The 16,065-nt window shown below is 35.6% G+C and overlaps 1 non-coding gene across 1 annotated transcript; it reads right to left on the bottom strand.

Moving 5' to 3' along the window:
- Positions 1–8,794: 8,794 nt before the first annotated feature.
- On the bottom strand, positions 8,795–8,935 carry LOC122103507. The gene has a single exon (XR_006146769.1). It is a non-coding gene; the product is annotated as a small nucleolar RNA SNORA8 (small nucleolar RNA).
- Positions 8,936–16,065: the final 7,130 nt, after the last annotated feature.

The raw sequence follows: 16,065 nt of genomic DNA on the forward strand, positions 1-16,065 counted from the left end.
AAATTGTTTTTGCCCTTCCCCTCCACAAAATATATCAACATCAAATACAGTGAAAGCATGGGTTATACTGTGGGGGAGGGACATACAAAGCAACATAGAAATCATCTTATAACTAGTATATGTCTGAGTCAAGCAAAAGTTTCTTTAATAAATGTAATTAATGATGTTCCTGTTTTTACTGTTGTATTCATTTCTTTGCAAGTCACAAAAGCGTATGTGTTAAATACAGGAGAAAATTAATTAGAAGTGAGTGCTTTTATATTATAAAAGTTGCCTTGCAGGCTGAGACAAACATCTTCAGAGGAAAACATACAGCTCAGTGGCTGGATTAGCAAATGTAGCAGTTGAGCAGTTCACTTCGTACCTGACAGGCTTCAGAGATTGTCTATGCAAATTGATCTCCTAGCCACAGGGGTAATTAACATGAGTTTGTTGCCAAGATCTGTTCTTCTATCCATTCTTCTTCATGATTATTTTAGTAGCTAAACAATCATCTGAAACTACTTAATCCACTCAGTGAAGATATAAAATTACCTTGGTGTTGCATGTAAAATACATGTTTACCCCTTCAAAATTAACTGTTGACTTGATACGCTCAGATTGGCTCAGCAGGTAGAGATGTAAGAAAACTAGACTCAAGCAAGACTTTCTTTCTTCATATACTTGCTTGAACTAATCATTTTTAGTTTTCTTAGTATTGTACATTTGTTCTTGTATTTCTTCTTGTAATGAAGAATGTGTGTGTATGTGTGTGTGCACACACAAGTGCATGCTCACATGTGCACATATGAATAGACCCTGGTTGGAATTGAGAGAAAAGCATGCAATTCATCATCAAGGCCATAAAACATTACTGGATTTCCGTAGCCAGAGAAAGCCACACAAATTCTTAGCAATGTTATATATGACAGGACAATTAATAACCACATGCAGTGTGACAGACTTATGAAGGCTCCTTGTGAGTTTACAGGGTCTGATTCAATGGGCATTCACACAGTGCTTCCCATTTAACACTTGAATAGGCATTACTGTGAAGAAGATTTGCTCCTTGTTCAACAACAAGATTGTTATGCTTTATAGACATTTGTCTATTAAAAATATTTTATTGTGGAAATTCCGTACAGAGGGGTTACAATTACATGGGCAAGGTAATGAATACATTTCTTATCAAGCATCATTGCCTCCGCCCTTGTTTCCCCTTCTCATCCCTTCTCAACCCTTCAGATCCCTTCTTCTCCTCCCTCCTTTTCCCCCTCCTTGCCCTTGCCAAAGTTGTAAAGTTCATTTTTCGACATAATGTCTTGTACATCTCATTGTTGCAATGGGTCCACCTGTATCCCTAGTTAAACAATTTGTTTTTTCCCTTCCCCTCCACAAAGTATACCAACATCAAATACAGTGAAAGCAGGGGTATCACCGTGGGGGACGGACATACAAAGCAACAAAGAAATCATCTTATAAATGTTAGAAACAATTGCATGAAAGAAAAAAAACATTTGAATCCTTATCTTGGGGTTCATTTCGCCGAACATCAACTTATCTGACTGTTTCTTCTTGTCTCAGACATACATTAGGTATTGCAAATTAAGGAAACCATAGGGCCTGTTTCTTTGTGCCTAGCTTACTTCACTTAATATAATTTTTTCCAAGTCTTTTCATTTCCTAACAAGTGGGGCAATGTCATTCTTTCTGATGGAGACATAGAATTTCATTGTGCATATATACCACATTTTCTTGATCCATTCATCTACTGAGGGGCATCCATATCTTAGCTATGGTAAATAATATTGCAAAATATCAAATTCATTTCAATGTATCTTTTGCAATTTATTATATAAATTATATAACATACATAGCATATAATATATGTAACATAACAACATAATACACTATATATTAAATGATATATTATGTAACTATAGTAGCTTCCTGAAACAGGTGTTTATCCTTAGGTTGTAATGATACAGTGTTAGATTACTTAAACATCCTAAGTTTCTTTTCCTTTTTAATTATTAGTGGAGGTTTAAGTCATTTTACAATTTCTCCTGATTTCATCTGATGCGTCTGTCTCTTTATAGATATATTAGAAACTTTTCTCTACAACTCACTACCACATTGGTGGATGTGTTCTATGAATTCTAGTAGCTTTGGTGAAAGTGTTTTCAAAATGGCTTCACACATATGCACCTGTTGGGCTTGTTTCCTCACCCCAAAATTCCACATGTTGAAGCTGATGATGGGCTTAGTTCCCATAAAATCAGAGGAAGAAACCTTAGAGTTCTCTTTCTGTGTGTGAAGGTAGACTTTTGCCAGGTAATAGAGAGCTCTTTCTAGGAACCAAAGAAGCTATCACATTTGCCATAGACTTTGAAGCGCAGAAGTAAATGTGAGAAATAAATGGTTGTTGTTGTAGCCTCTCAGTCCATGATTCTTTGTGTTGAATTCTTGTAGGTACTATGTGGCTTCGTATGGGTACTCATCAACTTTGATGTTTACAATGCTATAAATATAATAGCACTAGAACTAGTATTTTATTTTATTTTATTTTTGGTCTGGTCATGGGGCCTGAACTCTGGGTCTGGGCACTGTCCCTCAGCTCTTCAGCTCAAGGCTAGCATTCTATCACTTGAGCCACAGCGCCACTTCCGGCTTTTTTCTTTTTGCTTATGTGGTGCTGAGGAATCGAACCCAGGGCCTCATGCAGGCTAGGCAAGCACTCTACCACTGAGCTACCTTCCCAGCCCCATAGAACTAGTATTTTATTATTTTATCTTCTGTAACTGGATGAATTCTCCTTGGTTTTTGCCTTGCTTGTCATTAAATGGGTTTATTTTCACATCATCTCTCAGTAAGAGATTTGCTAAATACAGTATTCTTAGAAATGTATTTCTTTCAGAATTTGGAATATGTCATTCCATTCCATCATGGTCTGTGAGGTTTCTGCTGAGAAATCTGCTGTTAGTCTTATGGGGGTTCCTTAAATGTGACTTGCACTGGGTTCTTTTCACAGTTCTGTCTTTGTACTTCTGACAGATGAAGGATTTTTTTCTAGTCATGATTAATGGTGGTGCGTTGGGCCTCCTGAACCTGATGCCCAGGTCTTTTCCAGAGCATGGAAATTTTAGCTATGGGAATGACTTTTCTATAGCTTTTTCATTTGTTTTTTACCCTCATGCTGTGTAAACATTGGAGGCTTTCTACATTTTTGATTTCCCCCTTTACTTCTATTTTTTCCAGTTTACATATATATTTAAAAAATCTTTTTGAGTTACTTTGCGGTGGAGGTTTATAATTGTGTTTTTTAATTTGAGTTACTGAGTTCTTTATTTCCAAGCTCTGTTTAACTCTTTCCAAGAATTTCTCACTCACATCAGAAACAATTTTCCTAATTTCATTGAATTGATTTCCTGCATTTGCATCTTTTGGAATTTTCTTATAATATTCTTTTGCATTCTTTGTCAGGCATTTCACCAATATCCTTTATGTTGGAGCCAGTTATTCCTTTGACTTCATAATGTTATTTTGATTTTTTTCTTGTCCTTTTTTATCCCTATGTTGAGATTCATACTTCTGGTAGATTAGCTGTCTAGCACTTTTACCACTTTTATAAGGTGGTTTTTATGATAACTTACTTTCCCATTGTCATGTTTCTTTTTTGGTACATTTTTATTGTAAAAATATAGTACAGAGGGGTTATAGTTTCATGAGCAAGGTAATGAGTAGGGAACAAGTATTGCAGAGAACTAGTAGATGATTTGTATGTACACCTATTGTGGTATTTTATTTTCCAGTTTCTGGTCAGTTTCACTTACTACATTCTTACATTCATAACTCTATTTTTCATTACTTATATTTTACCTATTTTAATAAATGTCCAAAAATAGCTGAGTGCCACTTGGTGGCTTATGTCTATCAACCTAGCTAACCAGGTAGTTGAGATCTGACGTTCAAACCAGACTACACAGAGACTCTATCTCCAAAATAACCACCAAATAGAAACATGACTCAAATGGTAGTGTGTCAGATAAGGTCTCCAGTTCATAGCCTAGGACCACCAAAAAGAAATTGAAAATATAAGAATGAAACATTCAGAGTGAGATACACAGAAAGTTGAAAGAAAAGCAAAGAGAGCATATTGTTCCCGAACCATTTGAGTTGTTAACATTATACTTCATTGCTATCAATCTTTTTTGATCACTGATTTATTTACTCAGAAGAGGATGCATGTGCTTCTTTCTGAGAATAAAAAAGGACCTCTGCAACAAATGATTATAAATAAAGAAGTAAAGAAAGTATGGTGTAAATTCTCTTGAGGTGCAGAGTGATTTATTCAATGGTTTTTACAAAAAGAATTGCTCAGTCTTGACTGGATTCACACTCTGATTTTGTTCTTGCTGAAAGAGTATCTGCTGTCTTATTTTCTTCAGATTTCAGAGGATTTTCAGAAAGATTTGTAATGTTTATTTAGGGAAGGGATTTTATTTTGTTGTGAAAATTATTTTTTAACATATACCAAAAAAGAGCACTGTGTTTGTCTAGTGACTTGTTCCCGGTTTTAAATACCTAGTTCTCCTACCTACAGGGGAACAACACATGCTGAGTGACTGTTCATGCAGAAAGGCCCAGCAAAAGTGCAAGATGAAAAGTAATTGATCATAAAGCCAGATTAAAATGTGGATTATACTTAAATGAAAAATGAATTATATACAATATACTATTGTTACAGAATTAATATAGTAGTTTGGTGACATTATGAGGATTATAATATATATTCAATAATTAAAAAAAGGAATTCATTAGCCTGATGCTGGTGACCCATACCCGTAATCCTAGCTACTCAGTAAGCTGAGACCTGAGGATCTATGCAGTCTATGCAGGCTAAGACATTTAATACAGAAGTAAGCCCATTGAGGAATTACTTTACAGTTTGATAAATGCTTGTAGAAATGTGTCTTAAGTACTGGAAACTGGAGTGTAATTCATCCTGTGGACATATTTAGGTTAAGTGGAAGGAACCTACACAGGTGCTCCAGTGTTTCTTCTAGTCATTACTGCTATGCAACAGCAGAAAGGATCCCTTCTTCTATGACCGGCCAATGGCTTAATACATATTATGTATATACAGATCCCAGACTGTACTGATGGCATTTAAGAACATAGCTGAGGTTTTTGACCAATATTTGAAGGTAAGGAGGCACTCAAAAACAAGACATGAGAAACCAAAAACTCTGGTGTTTTAGAAATAATTATTAGCCCATATGAGGGGGATTTCACTGTGATATTGCCTTGCCTACGTACACATAATTTCCTCCACTCACTCACTCTCGCCACCTGTCTCTACGGTCCCCTTCTGCCTTGAGACAATTTCAAATGGCCTTATTATTTTACTTTGCTCTGCACACGTAAAGTACTTGGATCATTTTCACCATGATCCACCTTTTTTTTTTTTTTTTGCCTTTCATTCACTACTGGCATTTGACTTACATGGTAGCCTAGCCTAACATCCTTTTAAAAGTTCTTTTGTAATTTTATTAATTATACACAGGTGTTCACCAGGGTAATTCACATGTGTTGGAGCATAGTTTAGGTGGATGGACTACATCTATGGCTTCCTCGTCCTTTCCCTCCCACCTGCTATTGTTCACTAACGTTCACTGACTTTCCTTATGCGGTTGTTGCCTAAAACATTGTATATGTCTACATTATTCATTCTCCATCACTGTGCATTATGACATTTGGAAGATTGATTTTGTAATCACACAAAGTGTGTTCACTCTGAAGCCTTAGAGCCATATTTTTCTGAGGCATGCATATGTGGTAAACCTGTCCCAATTGTGGGAATGCTGGAGGAAAAAAACTATATGTAAACATAGTATTTGGGGGAAGGGAGCAGTCCTGAGGCTTAGGCTCAGGGCCTGGGTCCTGTCCCTGAGCTTCTTTGATTCAAAGCTAGCACTCTACCACTTGAGCCACAGCGCCACTTGTGGCCTTTTCAGAGTAGTTTATTAAAACACAGACTTTCTTGCTCAGGCTGGCTTTGAACCACAAGCCTCAGATGTCAGCCTTCTGAGTCATTAAGATTACAAGCATGAACCACCAGTGCCTGGCTTGACATAATATTTTTCAATGGAAGTATTTTGGAAGATATTCTAAATTTTAAGGTTTTTATTTTATAAAGATATTTAAAGAATAGCTTCTTTATTGTCTTACAATTCTTGTGCATAAAATGTATTCTAGGAGTAATTATTTTTAAATTTAGATTCACTGGGTGAGAATAACAAGAAGGAGTTGACTTTTTCACAGCAATCTTTCAAATGGCACTATTATTTTATCCTACCACTTTGTAGAATCACCTTGGTGATGGTCTATCAAACATTTTCCTATGATCTGGAGCCACTACTAAAGACAAATTGGCACTGAAGTTTGTTAAAGAAGTAAAAATAAATCGTTGGCTTATTTTTGCATGCTTATCTATGAGATAATGTGACAAATATATACAGCAAACTATAAATACTCACTTTTTTGTTTTATTTTCCTACTACTGGGGTTTGAACTCATGACCTTGAGTTTACTTGGCTGGTCCTTTACTACTTGAACCACACCTCCAGGCAGATATTTGCTGGAGTCCCACATACTTTTCTACTTGGGGTGGCTTGGAGCTATAATTTCAACCTCCTAAATAGCTAATATTACAAGTGTGAGCCACTGACATCTGGGTAAATACTCACTTTTATAAAATCAAATTTAATTCAGCTTAAAACAATATGTTCTAAGGTCAAATGCTCATCTTTGCAGAGATTTACAAATAATGTTTTAATATAGTCATTCATTCATTCATTCATTCCTATATTGAATTTACCAATATCACTGTGCCTAGAAGGAGAAATATAATGAAGAACTAGAAAAACATAATTATCAGACCATCAAGCTTAAACTGTAGCAGATAAGACAGACCAGTAAACATGAAATGACATTAAGTACCTGTGCTCTGATAGGCATTAAATTTGATCTATATGCTTGTGTGTGCACACATGCAAGTATGTCTGTGTGAAAATTCCCAGGAAGAAAGATGGTCGTGCTGATTTTATAAAAATGAATGGGAAAATAGAATAAATAGAATGTTGCCTCTTTCATCTACAATACTCATAGGTATGTGGAACAGTAGTTTGGAAAGCAGTCGATACTTGTGCATCCTCAGGGAAAAATAATTTAAAGTTCATATAATATGACACTCACATATATTTTAGTTTGAAATTCAATGACATTAATAAATTCCTATTGAGTGGTAGCACTTTTCTTCTGCATTCTCCTGGATTATCCTAATATTTCACAGCTACAACTTACCTGTTTTGGTATTGCAGCCTATCCAGCCTTAAAAGAAGCTCTCTATCCGAGATAAAATTATGAATTCTAAATTGTGTGTAAAGCTGGAAATAAAGTATGACTTTTTAAAGATATGTTGGTTAAAGCAATACACTTCTGCAGATTAGGTTCCTCTTGTGTGGTACAATAAGTTAAGGTCATAAGTTTGAGGCTGAGATGAAATGCAGTTTCTTTCAAGGTCTGAGGCAATGAGGAGTTCAGGAAGAGTAAGAAATGGTGAGATTGTAGTAAATTCTGATCCCTGAACTAAGCCAACGGATGAGGTGGTTGTTACTGTGAAGTTATGAGGGGAAGAAGAAGGAAAAAAAATTAAAATCTCTGCTTTCACTCAGCATTTGTTTCAAAAATATTTACTAAGTGTTTTCTGTTAGACGCATATCATGAAAATCAGGGATTTAAAGTCTAGCAGAACTGACAGATATGAAAAATCAAATATTTCGACAATAATGACTAACAGCTTGTGGTAAACAAGTACATATTGGATGTGAAGACAACTAAGTGCTTCACATGGCTGTGCTGAATTAATCTTCATAAAAGGTATAGAAGATGGGTACTGCTCTTAACCTACTTTTCTAGAAGTGTAAACTGAGGTTAGCAAAATGTGACAGGATTATTTATTTTCCAGGTTACTCAGCTAGTTTAGTAAACAAATTCAGAGTTTTCTTTTCCTCTGCGACTCTTCTAAATATTTTATTTTGAACTGCATTTAGATCAGACAAGGATAGTACAGACAGCATAGCTCCAATTTATGTGTGAGATCCCTATGTTAGCTATCCCATATTTTCTGTAATGCACTTGTCAAAATTACAAAATACACACTGGCATCTTGTTAGTAATTAAGCTCTAAAGTTTACTTGAACTTTAAGTTTTATGTTTTTATTTTACTTTTAGAGGGCTTTCTTTTGTTTGAAGTCAATACATTTTTATTTAATTTTAATTTTAATTTAATATTTATTTTACATGTTGTGATTCCTGCACTGCCCATGTAGGTGAAGTTAGAGATTTCTCTTGAAATTTGGACAGCCCTCTTTCAAAGAAACAATGCTGCCCAAGAGGCTGAAATCTTATCCTGATTGTTGTATCCAAATGACCAACAAAAAGCCGGAACTCATTTGGCAAAGCACCAGGTCCAGAGTTCTATCTTCAGCGCCAGCACACTCCAAAAAGAACTGATCATCCCTGCCACAAATCTTTTATTAGGGCTTCTTTTAGCACCATTATAGAAATACCTCAAAGTCCCACCTCTAAAATCTTTAAAGTAGCCTTCCTCTAGCAAATTATCTTGGGATCACTTTTTAGGTATGTCCAACTGCTTGATTCAACTGCTGACCACATAGAAAAAGAAAAGCCTTTACTGAGAAAAGCATTTACTGTAAGTAATATTGATATGAATTGTCAAAGAAACTGTATATACTGTATCAATAGAAATACCAGATTTACCAAAGACAAGGCCAAGAAAACCAACGATGCCAGATATTGAATTTCTATCTCGCTGTCCTTTGAACATGAAGTTTACTTTTTTTTTTAATCTTTCGAGATTCAATCCAGGGTATGATTTTTTCCAAGTGATGTTTGAACTTGTAAGACAACATGAAGAAAGCTTACTAAATAAAGGAAGGATGATATAAGAAAGGATAGTGAGTGAACAAAGTGAGCCTGACTATATTTTGTCTTCATTCTCAAGTGAAATACTCCAGGTGAAAAGCAAAACACTGTAATTCAATGACTTCTCAGTGACTCAAAGGGATTGGAACAAATGGTGAATATAGAAAAAATAATAGGAGCTAACAGTGGAAACTTAATCTAGGGTAAAAATAAAATTAAATAAAAACCTTGATTGTCATGTTTAAGAACGATCACTTCAAGTTACAGTTCTCAAAGCTTTTGACGTATTAGGGCAGAGGAAGAGCAGTCAGGTGATCCTTGTGAAAAGGTGGCATTATGTAGAAGGTGAGCGGAGTTTGAGGGGAATTTGTTGAAGGGAGTTTATTTAGGATGGATGTGTTGTTTGTCATTTATGACATAATGGAACCGATGAAGAATTGAACAAAGTGTTGTCAACAGATACAGAGGAGCTTTAACCATCAGATGCAAAGTGAGAGTAGTTGTATACAAGCTTATTCATTTGCTTGTTTGATAAGCAGTGTTGCTATATTTCAAAATTGGAAATGGAGAAAGACAAATGGGGATGGGGAAATGATTCTGAGTTCCTTATTTGTCTTTTATTTCTTTTGTGGTATGACCATTACCAGGAGCCCAAGAGGCAATTGAAATTAAATGTGGTAAGAGAAGATGACATCAATTGGGGATTCTTTGCATCATACCACGTGGAAGCAAGACTCAGTGAGGTTACAGAGGGGTCAGAAAAGGAAGACCTCAGGCCAACATGGAATTCTATCACTGACAATTCACTTAGTGAAAACTTATATGGAGATGAAGCATGTAGAAAGAATGGAGGATAGTTATAGTAAAGGGTGGCAGTAAAAACAGAGGAAATGTATCACAAACATGTGTGATGATCTCAAACATAAATCAGAACATGACCAAGGAAATAATTAGACAGCTTGAAGAAAGAAACTTCTCCAAAGGAAACTTGATAGGAAAAAAATAGAATGGAAAAGAAAAAAATCCTGTAAGTGTAGAATGCATCAGAAGTTACAACCTATCATAATTTAAAAGCTAGAAAGGTAAGGAAGAAGGAAAGCAGCAGAAGAAATACTTGACATAATAACGACCAAAATGTTCCAAAAGTCATTACAGACACCAAGATACAGATGTAGAGAAATCAGGAAACACCATGCAGAATGTATGCCAACAAGTCTCCTTCTAGGCACATTCTAATTAAATGACAAAAATCTAAACACAAGGAAAACTTTTGAAAGAATTCAGATGTGGAAAATAGTCAAAAACACCTTGCCAGTTGTAGACCAAAGATACAGTGGGTTTCTCATTAGAAATCAAGCAATCAAGAAAATGGCATCTTCAAGTTTTAAACTGTGGAATTCTCATCTAGATGTCTACAGCCAAAGAAATTACCTTTGAAAATGAAGAAATAATGACTTTCTCAGATGAGCAAAAGCAAGCAGATCCACTCACAGCAGACCTGTCCTGAATTCTTCAGAGGGAAGGAAAACAAATTCTATAACCAGTAATTTTTATGTATTCAATGAAATGAAGAAAACAAGAGAGGAAGAAACAGATAATGTATTTCCATTTTCTTATTCTTACTGAATCTAACTGCCATCAAGAGTAACTATTATAATGATGTCATATGGGATTCAGCAGGGGTGGATGACACTCTATTGGAAGGTGTTTGCCATACATGTTAAGTGGGAGAGTGCTCTTTGCCATTAAATTTAGACCTTTTGTAATGATACTTTTAAATTTCAGTGCAAACACTGATGTTCAGAAGAGATGTGCATTATATCCCACTAGACCATATAAGATAGAATCATAGAAAATACTCAATTAAAATAAGAGAAGGAAAAGAGTTGGAAGGAACAAACAAATGAAAGAATATGTGCAAGGAGTAGAAATCAGTTACAAATAGAGCTCCCAATAATATCACTCTAATAGGAATTATATTAAATTAAACGCGAGTCATCTAAATTCACTAAAAGGCTCAACTATATGTTATTTGCAAGAAATTTTCTTTATATAACAAAGTTATCCAGTAGATTAAAAACAGAGGGATAGAGTAAAATACTGAAAGAAAGCTGGAATGTCTAGGTTAATTTTAGCCAAAGTAAGTTTTGGTATAAGAATAAATATCTGCAATCAAAAAGGGTATTGAAAAGGATACAAGTTTCAGTTCTCCAAAAGACATAAAACCACGGTGATCCTTCATACTACAAAATATGAAAATACATGGGTCAAGCCTGATTGAAGTACAGCAGAAACAAACACACTACTATAGTTCTACTCTTATCACTGTTATTAGTCAGCATATAGAAACTGTGACAAAATAACAGAGATGAACAGTATATGAGGAAGAAAAGTTTATTTTGCCTTACACTTGGGAAGTTTCAATCCTTAGACTTTAGGCTGTTGTTTGGGGCCTATAGTAGGGGAATACATCATGATAGTATAATATAGTGAACAAGGGCCTTCCACTAATAGGGACCAAGACCACACACGGAGAGGAAGGGGCCAAGCTCTCAGGAGTACAAAGATACTCTCCCAATTGCTAATATCCTTCCATTAGCTCTACCTTCTTAAGGTCCCTCCATTTCTCAACAATGTAGTAGACTGGTGGCAAGTCCACTAATATGTGGGTATTTGACCCAACTATGGAAGCTATCCCTCTCTCCTTTCAGTAACTGGTATATCCAATAGACTAAAAAGCAGGAAGATGTAGCTGAACCAAGCACCAATATTAACAAGCTGGAGCTGACTGACATTATAGAATCTTCCATCCAATACTAGCAGATTATTAATTTTTCTCTGAGTTACATGATACAGTCATAGAATAAACCACTTTCTAGACAATAAAATATACTTTAGCAAATTTAGAAGGAGAGAGATCAAATAGAGCATACATGCAGAGCCCAATGAAATTAAACTTGAAACGAATCACAGAGATAGATGGAAAATCTGTGGCGCTTCACAGATTAAGTAACACATTTCTAAGTAAAACATGGTCAAAGCAGAAGTTGCAAGAGAAATTTAAAAATATTTTCAAAGTAAATGAAAATGAAAATACTACTTGTTTACATTTGTAGGTTTTGTTGAAATCTGGAGAGAGAAATCTGTAGCATTATAAGCATATATTCAAAAAGATAATAACAGATCATAGCTAACAATATGTAGGAAACTTTGTTGCTATTTTGAGACCTGATTGCCTAAAAATCTAATAACTGATTGCAGTAGAATGAGGAGAAAGTGAATAGAAAAGATCCCCTCCATAAGTATCAACTAATCTTTTGAGAAACACATTTATGATTTCTATTTTTTATAGCTTTCAATGTCCAGAACACTATTCTTTGAACTGGATCCAAATACGTCAGCCCCTTACGACGCCTTTGTCTTTTCTTCAGTGTAACTTTTGGAATACTCAGCCTAAGACTCAAGACAAGACAACATGTCACTACACTTTTTTGTTAATGTGTAACTGTAGTTAACTAGGTTGTATATATCAGGGAAGAAGAAAGTCCTCCTAAGAGAGAATCATCAAGTGATCCCAGGTGATCCATCAATGGTTTAGGAAGGAAAGCCCAGGTTCATGTCCTAGAGTTTGGACTAGGGTATTAGCATCAGTTCTTCTATCTCCCAGTCTACCACATGCCATGTTTCAGCAGTTCCTGCCAACTTTGCCTAAAAAATATGATGGCAGGAGCCTGCAGACACCTGTTTACACTTCCCAGACCTAGAAGACACCACTCTGGGATTATTGCTGTGACTCCCCTTAGGGTCTATTCACTACCTCTTCTCCTGTGCAATCCACTCTACTCAGCAGCCAGGATGATGATTGAAAAATTCCCACTCAGAATTGTATTCCAGTTGAACTATTCTCCGCAGTCGCAGTCGCCGTGGAAAACAGATCAGTAGTAATCACTTTACCCTACAGCGTTCTGAGTGCCCTGAAGGCTTTTACAACCACTTACTGGTGTTCAATCTGGATTCAGCCTTCTTTTTACTCAGCCTTATTTCTCACACTTTATTTATTTTAACACTGTTCCCTATATTTGTAATTATATGTTTAGCTGCTCATTCACTTTCCTATTACCTCTCTGCACGAGTCAATAAACTTCAGAAGGCCTTGGATTATATTTGTAGCCCAAATGGGAACCACTGATTGCTTATGTATGAACACCTGAATCCTGGGCTTGGAGAGAGGGTAGGCAGGGAAGGAAGTCTGTAAGGAGACTGCTCAAGATCAGTGTCCTTCTGGAAACACTCCAAGTCTTTCAGCACTTTCTAGAACTCTTTTTTCTTTTAAAATAACTGTTATTAATGTATACTGATTGCACATTTAATGGGCTTCAATGTAATACTCCAAGATGAGCATTTACGGAATTTGGGCAATTAATTACCTTCCCTTTTCTCTCACAAGCTCCTTCCCTTCCAATACTAGTCTTTCTAAATCAGGTTGCTATGTATTCCTTTAAAAAAGTCTTTATTCAAACTTCCACGTATGAGAGAAATTATATAAATCCTCTATTTTTGCATCTGACATTTCACTTCACATGAGGACCAGTACCTTCATCTTCCTGCAGATGACATTGCTTTCTTCTTAGGGCCTAAAATTACTCCAGGGTGTATAAATGCACCATATATCTTTTTTTTTAATTTTTTATTGTGAAAATACTGTACAGAGGGGTTACAATTACATGGGCAAGATAGTGAGTACATTTCTTATCAAGAATTGTAGCCTCCTCCTTTGTTTACCCTTCCCATCCCTTCCCAGCCTCTCCCTGTTCCCCCACCCAATCCTCCCCCCCTACCAAAGTTGTAAAGTTCGTTTTTGACATGACAACTTGTACTTCTCACTGTTGTATCCTTATTTAAACTACTTGTTTTTCCCCATCTCCTCCACAAATTATACCTACATCAAATACAGTGAAATCAGGGGTTATACTGTGGGGGAGGGACATACAAAGCAACAAAGAGATAATCTTATAAATGCATTAGAAACAAATGCATGAATGAAAAAAAAACATTTAAATACATATCTTAGGGTTCATTTTCCTAACATCACCTTATCTGACCTTTTCTGCTTGACTCATACATATACTAGATATCGCAAATAAGGGAAACCGTGGGACCTATGTTTCTTTGGGCTTGGCTTACTTCACCTAATATAATTTTTCCAAGTTTTTCCATTTCCTAACAAATGGGGCAATGTCATTCTTTCTGATGGAGGCATAGAATTCCATTGTGTATATATACCACATTTTCTTGATCCATTCATCTACTGAGGGGCATCTGGGTTGGTTCCATATCTTAACTATGGTAAATAATGCTGCAATAAACATAGTTGTACTGGTAGCTTTAGTGTGGTCTTGTTTGAAAACATTTGGGTAAATGCCCAAAAGCGGGATTGCTAGGTCATAGGGGAGCTCTATGTGGAGTCTTTTGAGGAACCTCCATACTACTTTCCAAAGTGGTTGAACAAGTTTACATTCCCACCAACAATGAAGTAAGGTTCCCTTTTGTCCACATCCCCTCCAGCATCTGTTGTTATTAGAGTTCTTTATTTTTGCCATTCTAACTGGAGTGAGATGGTATCTCAATGTTGTTTTGATTTGCATTTCTTTTATGGCTAAGGAGGTTGAGCATTTCTTCATGTGTCTATTGGCATTATAAGGGAATACTTCTCAAAACTTTATGCTAATAAGTTTGAGAACTTGGCAGAAATGGACCTTTTCCTAGCAAATATTGACATGCCAAAACTAAATCAAGATGAGTTAAACCATCTTAACAGGCCCCTATCAAGCATTGAAATAGAAACAGCAATAAGAGACCTCCCAGCTAAGAAAAGTCCAGGACCAGATGGTTTTACAGCGGAATTCTACAAGGCCTTCAAAGCAGAGCTCACACCAATACTCCTCCGACTCTTCAATGAAATTGAAAGAGAAAGTTCACTACCGAACACATTCTATGAAGCCATCATAACCCTTATCCCAAAACCAGGCAGGGACTCATCAATGAAAGAGCACTATAGACCCATTTCTTTGATGAACATTGATGCAAAACTTCTCAACAAAATTTTGGCCAATCGACTTCAACAATTCATCCAAGAAATCATACACCATATATCTTTTTAATCTAGCCATCCATTGATAGTATATAGGCCGGTCACATAGCTTGGTTATTGTGAATAGTTTCATTATTAATGTGTGTGAGCAAATTATGTCTTATGAATATGCTAATTTGGTATTAATTTAATTATTGCCTATATCTTTCTACATTAGCATTAGAATATTATACAGTATCACAGAAGTAAAGATTTACTCAAAATACATCCTGATTTTTAGTGATTATTCATATATTCAGTGAAGGGACATTTTTACCTTCTTCTGTAATACATTTACTAAATGAACTTTATGTTTATTAACAGTAGTATTAAAAAACATGACCTCTTTAATATATGGAGTACAGGGTAATATTTATGTGTGTTTGTGACTAGTTAAACAATGATCAAACAGGAATACTAGCTTAAACATTCATACCTGTGTTGAGATACTTAAATTTTTACTACTCGCTACTTTGAAATATCTAATTAATTGCTTTCAACCTGTTGACCACTATGTTAAAATCATTAAAAATGGACAGAGTTGATGATGCATTTTTAGAGGGACTAGCCTTTCAGTACTATTTTTTGCCATGTGATATATAAGAAATATTACATTTCTTAATTAAATAAATTATTATTTATAATAATATATAACTGGCAGAAGCAAACATTCTAATGGTTTGTCCACATTAAGTTTTAATTCACATGTTTTGTTGAGATCCTTGAATATGTTTCCAGGATATTTCAAAACTATAACACCTAATTAATTCAGGCAGATCGCTCCCAGGAAAAAAGAAATGAACCACCAGACTGAAAACAATTGCTCCAGTGGAATTTCCTCTTATTGTTTGGTTAATGCCATGTTTGGTTGGAAAAAGGTGGGGGGAGGGGGTATGGTGGGGGGGGAGCAATTTTCTTTGCCCCTCTAGTTAGTTTTCAGTTCTTCC

The sequence above is a fragment of the Dipodomys spectabilis genome, unplaced genomic scaffold (genome assembly GCF_019054845.1).
Source record: "Dipodomys spectabilis isolate Male_0828 unplaced genomic scaffold, ASM1905484v1 ptg000001l, whole genome shotgun sequence".
Taxonomy (NCBI): domain Eukaryota; kingdom Metazoa; phylum Chordata; class Mammalia; order Rodentia; family Heteromyidae; genus Dipodomys; species Dipodomys spectabilis.